The sequence below is a fragment of the Ctenocephalides felis genome, unplaced genomic scaffold, assembly GCF_003426905.1.
Source record: "Ctenocephalides felis isolate EL2017-DRISC unplaced genomic scaffold, ASM342690v1 CF-g0.4_SCAFFOLD_01604, whole genome shotgun sequence".
Lineage (NCBI taxonomy): Eukaryota > Metazoa > Arthropoda > Insecta > Siphonaptera > Pulicidae > Ctenocephalides > Ctenocephalides felis.
The window spans coordinates 44,394,762-44,404,265 of NW_020537758.1; positions in this window are offsets into that span (position 1 = coordinate 44,394,762).

The following is a 9,504-nucleotide window of genomic DNA, read 5'->3' on the forward strand; positions in this document are numbered from 1 at the left end:
GTTTTCCAACTCGTGAACAGGCAACGTATAACTGCCCATGTGAAATCAATGATTTTTAAATAATCTATTTGAAATTTATCCCGCAAACACTAAGCTATTGGCCTTGCGACTTGTTCATTGTCATTGCAAACGCAAGGCGAACTGGAAATTGCAATCGTTTGAAGTCAAACGGAAGACCAGTCAGAATCATTGGTATGTCACCAAATTGCCAGCAATTTTAGATAGAATGGTGAAATTCAGTGCGTGTACATCATATTTCTTGGCGGCAAGAATTGCTCGTTGACCCAACCAAGCATAATTCTGATAATTCTCACTAATGTCATTACTCCAATTTTTAATTACGGTGCGTGAAGTCCAAAGAATACAAAATTGTCGAAATCGGTTCGTGCGTTCTGGAGTTAAATTGTCAGGAAGGAAAACCCGACTTATATATATATATATATATATATATGTAGATAAATAAATAAAATTCAAAGATTTAAAAAAAATCGACTAAAATTTATTAAAAAAATTAAATAAAATGTGCAAAACAATAGTTACATTATAAAAAGTACTTCCGACTTTAGATTTCAGTCGACAATATTTTTGATATTTTCATGTATCCGTAATATTTTAAAACGAACTAGTCGTATATACGATGAGAATTGCTGCTAAAATGATCATAACCACTTTTGCTTGAACGGCAGAGACGCCGCAAACCTCGCATTTTACTTCTTTGATATGCAAACCCTGTAAAGTTTTTTTGATCACCTCACAATCCTGGTAACCCGCAGATACTGAGAAATAAATTTATTCAACTAGTGTTATTATTTCTATTGAATAATTAGCTTTATCATATGTACCACTTCCAGTAATTCTTCGGCAATGTGTTTTGCTATCTGGATTTGGGTTTTTGCAAGACTTGCATGTTATTTCTTGAAACTTCAATCCTTTCAATAAAGGCTCAATAATCATGCAACTGCTCAAATCCTTTGCAACTTAAGAAAATAGAAAGAGCAAACAATGAGAGTAAGTAAATAATAGTAAATAAATTATGTAAAATAATGTTGCTCCTTTTTAAAAAATTAATTTTTATTTGCCCTCGCTTACTCTGAACATTTAGCCACCTACATCATTTTATTTCTTTTACATTACAATTTTTATATCATATTCAATCTATATATATATATATATATATATATATATATATATATATATATAATCTATTCTATACTGTTCGTAATTTTTCTTCTTTAATTTCTTTAATTATTTTTTTCAAATCTTACTTTTTCATATCAAATTTTTAATTCTATTCAACTTCTATCTTCATTCCATTTTTTTTCTCTATTCTTTTTCTGAATCTCAGCGAGATTCTAATATTCTTGCTTCATACTTCTAAAATAATTTAGCTATTGTGTAATTCCTATTTTACTTAATTTTTATTCAAATTTTACTTCACAATTTTTTTAGAATTTCAAATTTTTTCATAAATTCTAAGTCAATGACAGAATTCGATTCAAAGATCCCTGTCGATGTTGCTCTTTCTTATACTAATATTACCTTCTTGAAATGCTCTATTAACACTTTGCATATATTATTTTCTGTACATTTTTATCTAAACTAATAAAATTAAAATAAAAGTGTAATAATAAATTGTATTGAGTAATTGTAATTGTAATTATAATGAATAATAATGTTTTACATACAATTTCCAGTGATGACTCTGCAGGCCGTAGACGGAAAAGCATTTTCAGCATATAAGACATCTAATATTTTATACCAGATATAAATATTAGTTATATAATATTATATATATATATGGGTCAAAAAAGTCGCTTGGGCACGTACGATTTTCGGATGCTAGGTATCAAAATAAGATACTTTGCTGAAGAAACCACACATCTAAAATAAATTTTGATGTCCCCTGCATTGACCCAAAATAAGGGTTATGATTTTAAAAATTTTGGGACCCCCCATGAGTGGTTTTTCAAAATTTAACCCTTATCTTTGGGTCGACGCACGGGACATCAGAATTTATTTTAGAGGTATGTTTTCTTCAGGAAAGTATCCAATTTTGATTTCTAGAATCTGAAAATCATGTGTCTAAGTGACCTAGAAATTTACCCAACGTAATATACATATATATATATATATATATATATAAATATATATATATATATATATATATATATAAATATTTATATATATTATATATATATATATATATAATTTAAAGAATAGTAAAATAATATAAGTCATTAATACATAAATCGTATTTACATTTTGATCGATAAAATTCGATAATGAGAAAAAAAATGTTTTGCTATTTTTAACATTAAGAAGTAAAACAAATTTTGCTTAAATATGTAAATCACTGTAAATTCTACAATTTATCCATTCAATTATTTCCTCTGCATCAGAGCGTCGTTTACAAATTTGTTTACATTATATTATAAAATAAGGTGTTCGCTTTAGTTAGAATACAATATTTTTAAATAACTATTTGCAATTACTCTTGCTTAATTGCATGTTAATATTTAATAAGTTTAATAAAAACACCCAAATTGTAAAGTTTATCCGATATTAATATTATTAAAATACATGTATATTCTAGCATGAAACGTCTTGTTTTTTACAGGTATCATTATATATTGGATTTAAAGATATCAATTCAATTTCCAAATTCAAATATTAAAATTAGTAAAACATGAACTACCTGTTAGACAAAGCAGGAATCCCAGCAATATAATTTTTGCCATCTGAATATATAAAAAATACATATATTGATGTTTATTTACTGAAATTGGCATTTTAATTAAATAATTTACTATTAAACACTGTTCATATCTCTAAATTTAAAAAAATAATATTATTTTCTAATTATAATTAGTATTTAACTCGCAAAATACAATCTAAGCAATGACTTAAATTTTTGCTTGCTATTTGCGAATTTGGTTTAATTTTGCAGTCAATATAAAGTAAATAATATATGTTATAAAATGCTTTATTAACTTTTCAGATGAAATTTAATTTTATACATTGAGAAAGAACATATTTAATTATTTAGCTATAGATAAGGGTAGAGTAATATTTTTTACAATCGCAAGTGGCATAATATGAATCAATCGCATTTTCACACGGATCTAATAGTTATCTATAAAAAACAGGAAAGTTAAAGAAAGAATTTGAGTCATAACTTAACTGATATTAGTTTTCTCTTTAAAAGTTAAAAGTATAAAATATTTTTTATATATAATATTTTATACCTTATTGTTCTTAGTAACCAGCAATAAGAATGCTTATTAGTGCATGTAATTAGTTAATTATATCACTTTAAAATAATCATTTAAACATTTTAAAATTTTGTAATTACTTTAAAATTATTACGTCAAACAAAAGCTGTACACTGAGTTTTGTGACATATCTAGTTTTAAGAAAAATTTAAAATTAGGATTCGATTATTTTGGGGGTGTGATTTTTCATAATTATTTTGGGTAAACTATTGAATTAGAGTTATTGGGTAAATTATAATATTGAGTGTGAATACTCAATTCATTGATTCAATATATTAATTAAAAAGTTTGTTGTGTGTTAAGTCAAAATGTCGAAGCCCAAGAAAAATCCAAAAAAAGCGACCGAAGAAGCTCCATTAAAATGGTGGCAGCGGGATCCAGTTATATTTGCGTGAGTGTATAACAATTAACAACATACATGTTCATATTAATGAATAAAATTATTATGAATAATTATGCTATACTATTGCTCTGTACGTTTTCTAAAATCTATATTGATCAGTTCACTTAGTTTATATAGATAAAATCATAGAAATCATTTAATTAACATTTCTAATCTTCATTTATGACTATTTCTACTTTGGTATTTTGCCATATTATATACATTTGAATGTGTATGTGTTAAAATATGATGCATATATGCATAAGATTGAAAAAATAAATTTGGATCTATTCATAGATTTAATAGCCAACTTGAATGTTTTCCTAGACCCTAATAAAAATCTCTTTTGTCCTTGCCCTAATCCACTTACAAGTAGTATCTTGTACTAGATAATGCAAATGCAATTTATATGCAGTCACCAAGGTTGAAACATTAGGCAAAAGCGAACGAATATGTCTTATTTTTACTAAAAAATATTCTAATATGGTTGAAGAATAATCTTCTTAATTGAAATATTGCATGAATGGCCTATTTTATTTGGAAACTTGCACGGACTTGCAAGTAGAAACCATGTCACTACTTGACATCAGGCTGTCTGGGATTTCGACCCTGGACTCTGATTGATTATCCTATTGCTCTAACCACTAATTCTCGGCGAATCCCATTTATAATAACATAAAAACACAAAATCATCTATTGCTGCCTGATAAGAGAAAATTATAAAATTGTTTCAACATTCAAGAAATCAAGAAATTAATGAAAGTTTTATTTTATTAGCATAAATATTTTTTTTACATCCGAGTCAGGTGTGAAAGAATATAATTTTACACAAATAAAAATAAATTTAAACTGTTTTTAGTAGTAGATATATCAAAGCACAAAAATTGTGTTAAATTCGAGAAAAGAATTGTTTAAATGAACTGCAAGCTTCAACCTTATTTCGTTTCTATGAAGCTTGAAGTCATAAAATTAAAATAGTTTACTGCATTATTACCAGAAAATACTAAATCTATTACAAAATTAAGTTCCGTTTTTCTGTATACTTTTACGATATATTACCTTATTATTTCACCACAAAAGAATATTTCCATTCCGACTAAACAAAGAATTTTGTGTGCTAGTTCAAGGAATAAATATCATATTTATTAATATTGAGTAATCTTTGAATTTGATGAAAAAGTATCACGTCAAAATATTTCTAGAAAGGTTTTAATTTTGTTTCAACAGTGATGTGGTAAGTTTAGTTTAGTACTATATACATATCAATGTCGATTTTTTTTATAAAAGTGCAGGATTCTATCAAACCTAATATTACACGGAATTAAAGACAATTGTGCTTAAAAAATTCAATTTTTATTGGTGTAAGTTTATATATTTACACTTGATTAGATTTTATATCATTTTTCAAACTCCTTCAAATTTACACAAGATTGTTTGTGTAGTTTGTTCGAACAAATTATTATTTTTTTCGCAATTTTGAGTCATTTTTCCAAAATTGTATTAAAACAACTCATTCAAATTACTGTGATGTTAGGAGACCTAAATTTATTTCTCAGTGCCTAGATATTACGTTTTGCTATTTGTAAAAGTCATTGTACCTACGTTTTTAACCAAGATCAATATCAACGTAAACATGTAAGGAAAGATTTTTTGCGGTAAATTAAAAATGTTTGGCATAATCAAACGATTTTGTTTAGATCAATTCATTAAACTAAAAAAAGTTTATGGACTATTGAAAACTAATAAATATATCGATAGTCAATCAGTCCATACAAGTCTGCTTAGATCCAATAATTGTAAAACTATAAAATGCTAAAAAACTATGAAACCGCAAGTTAATTATATACCAGAAAAAAGTCTTACAAATATTTCATTAATGGGTAGCTCTTACTCAATGAAAAGTAATGAAAATATGAATATTCAAAAAAAATCTAGCAATTAAAATCCTATAATATTATAGGAAGTCTTATGGAATCTATAGTTCTACTACACTACTACTAATTCATCAGATTGTTTTTAATATTCCGGTGAGTGAAAAAAATCCTAAAACATCTTTGATATAACTTACTTATTTTTTTATCCAGAAAACGCTAATAAAATAAAAACAATCATACAAACAACCATAATTACATAGAATATATTGAATAAAATATGATAAAATTGGTTTTTGAAACAGAAAACTACTCATCAGTATCAAACGATGGTAAACAACAGGCTTTTGGAGATTCTGTTACATATTTGGGCCAACTCATATAAAATTCATTCATTTATTTAAAATATATTGACTTGTGAACCTAAAGTTTAAAACTTTTTTTTTATAATAAATAACTGTTGAAGCCAATTGTGGAAGTACTGAACTTTTCTTTGGGATTGTACCAGCAAAAGTACCAAAAATTTTTAGGAAAAACTCAAAATCTTGACAAACTTAATTTTTTATATTAGGAACGAACCAAAAATGTTCACTTATTAAGATGAAAACTTTCATAATATATCAGAAACATTCATGCGGATTTTTATTAGTACTTGTATGACAATGAGAAATCGGCAGGAAGAACATTCTTGTACTACTTTACTAATTTTAAAATTAATAAAAATAAAGAATTTGAGTATACATCGTTGGATGCTTCTAATTCTTGACAAATGTTTGATTTACATTACACAACTCAATATTAATTTTTTTGTTACTTTATGTTAAATAGTGAAAGATAATGGCAGTTAATAGTTCAGATTTGACCAGCTCTTCCAATAATAAACCAAAGATTCTTCAAGGTCAAAGGTTTTTAATATTAGCACATATTAATACCCTGTGAATTATTATGAGTAAGTTAGTAAGGATGACGAGATTTTAGTATGAATACATATTACAAAAATAAAGAATACTTTTAGTACTTTTTATGGTGATAGGATAGTCAATTGTGGACCAGTAATTGAACCCCAAGATCATGAATCAAAAAGGAAAAACAACAGAAAATTAGAATTAAACTAGTGGTGAGTGGCATCGTGCCTTAAGGCAAACAGCTAGAACTTCCCGTAATGCAACGAAATGTTCGAGGAATATTAAATGTTTTCAGATGGATTATTATAAATTCTGTAATATCATCTAATATTTATAAGAATTATATAAACTGAATTACAAAGTTAAAATTATTCATTTAAAGTGTATAAGTAAGCTTTATAACTTGAAGCAAAATTAAAATTGAAATCTGAATTATTTTAGAAAAAAAACTGAAAAAAATGAAATGAAAAAAGGTTTTTTTTAGGTCCGCTCCGCTCTCTCAAAACTCGATTTTTATTTTCTGCACTCTTTGCTCCATATCTCTGTAACGGCTAAACTTGCCTTTGCCAAAACTAATCAGCATATCTCCCTATCAATAGGAATCGAATGTTTATTGAATCATTATCAACATTTTTTGGTATGTCACACACACTTCAAATCAAGATATGCAGCATTCTCATTTCAATTTCGGCCCATACATAACTACCCTACATTATACAAATTAAATCTGGATATGGCACCAACATTTTCTTATAATTCCTTATACATCAGTAAACCGTCTTACCTTACAGGTGCATTAACCTTGTTCCATGATTTCCCTCTCCCCCCACAAAAATAATAAATGGCGTAAAGGTGCAACAATAGACGAGCTGCGCTTACCTTGCATTCACATAAAAACACCTAAAAAGCTCACGAAAGCTTCAATCGCTCTCGAGCTTTTAATATCGATATATCCGATAGTAATAGATGTAGTTAAACATGAATGAGGTGCCACTTCAATGCTTCTACTGAATGAAAGTGCTTTAAAGTTTTTGAAGTGAATCATGAAAGTTGTGAAGTGTGACAAGTTAAAAGGTTTTGATGAGGAATTTAGATGCACCTGGAACTATATTAATTTGGTAGCATATTTATAACACTATCAAGTGTTTATAATTGAAAATAACAAACTTCAAAATAGAAGAATTTCTCTTGTTGTAAAATTAAATAAATATATTTTGAAACACATCAATATCAACTATAATAAACTATTATGAATTATATGAAAAATTAATAATCAAAACAAGTAGTGAATTGTATAACTAAGCATAATTTTTGCTCTAAATTCTGTTTTCTACCATATTTATTATATTAATATAAATATTTAATAAATTTTAATATAATACAATACATTATTTGAAATAACTTAAACACAAATAACAAAAACATAAAAAATACTATTATATTTTAGAGAGAATCTATAAAATAGCAATCTTCAATCAATTATCCAATGTATTGAATTTTATTTCTGCAATTTCAAAATTAATAAATAAAAATTTATAAATATAATAAATATAATAATAATAATAATAATAAAGATAATAAATGAAAATTCATAATTTTTTTTATATATTTAAAGATTACAAATAATAATTAATCAACTAAATTTTACTTTATGTTAGAAGAAAATTTGTAACATTTGTTAGTAATTTGACAGTAATTCATTGAGAATAAGGACATTTGTAAACAAAACAAAGTACTATAAATAATATCATCATACCAGTACCTACTTGTTATACAAATTGTATTAGCAATCGTAAATTTTCATACAACTTTTAATTATTAAAAGTTTATTAAAAAAAATTAAAACTAACATACTGTGTTCAAGTTGATATTTGATAGATAATGAACTCATAATATTATTTGGCTGTATCAAGAGAAAATCAATGACAATATATGTCATTGAGGCAATTATACTATTATATTAGTAATTTAAAATCATCAACAATCTGTTTATTATTGGGTGTTGACAAATATAGTAACCATCAGTTGTAAGACATTGGAAATTTTGTGTCCTATAACATATTCCTAAAAAGTAGAGAGTTTTTGTCATCATGAGTTGTCCTAAGTCAACTGAACAAACCTTTTGGATGACTTTAGACCTCTTAGTAGAAAGGGAATGGCGAAAAAAAGGTCGAGAACAAGGAGATGAGACGCAAGATTGGTTAGATTCCTTGGCCTCCAGAAGTCAATCTATTGACAGCAAATTAAGTCCAGGATCAAGTCCCAGAAAAGGAGAAAGTGCAAGATCATTGCCTAAATCCAATTCAAGGCGTTCTAGTAAAGCTAAGAAAGAAGAAAAAATTAGGAAATATTCTATTGGATATGTTGATGCACCAGATATTGGTGATGCTCCTGATGAGGTTAATGAGATTATGAAACCTTTGGTTTTTGATTTAAGGTAAATATTGAATTTATCTAGGAACCAAAGCACTATATTTTAATTTGCTTGTGGTTTGTAACTTTTTCAATTGTTAGTTAGTACTCATATCCTATAATTTTATGTTAAAAATATTTGTCTCTTATTTTTAATTATGCATTTTGTAGTGTTGTTCCAAAGATAGAATAATGATAAGGACACTAGGGCAACATATAAACGATAATGATATAAGGATAATACGTTTTCTATTTTGTGGCATAGAGGGCAACTTATTAAATTTTTACTATGAGATAGAAATAGTTTGAAATAATGAATTATTTATAAAACACTGTAGATTTGTTCATATCAGTATAATTAGCACTATGATTTAAATACTACATACGCTGTTTCATATGAAAACATCCATAATCGATGTTTAATATTTCAAAATTGCACCCTAAACTTGTGCTTTTTGATTTTAAACTATAACTAGTGGGGTGCATGGCATCGTGCCTTAAGGCAAATTGCTGGAACTTTCTGTATTGTAATTAAAAATCTTAGTACAAAACTCAAAAAAAATTATACAAAATGTGTACAGATTATTAAAATCTCTATAAAATACTGATAATCTGATGTACATATGTCCAATTACATTTTTGACCGCCAAATGACATTTTTT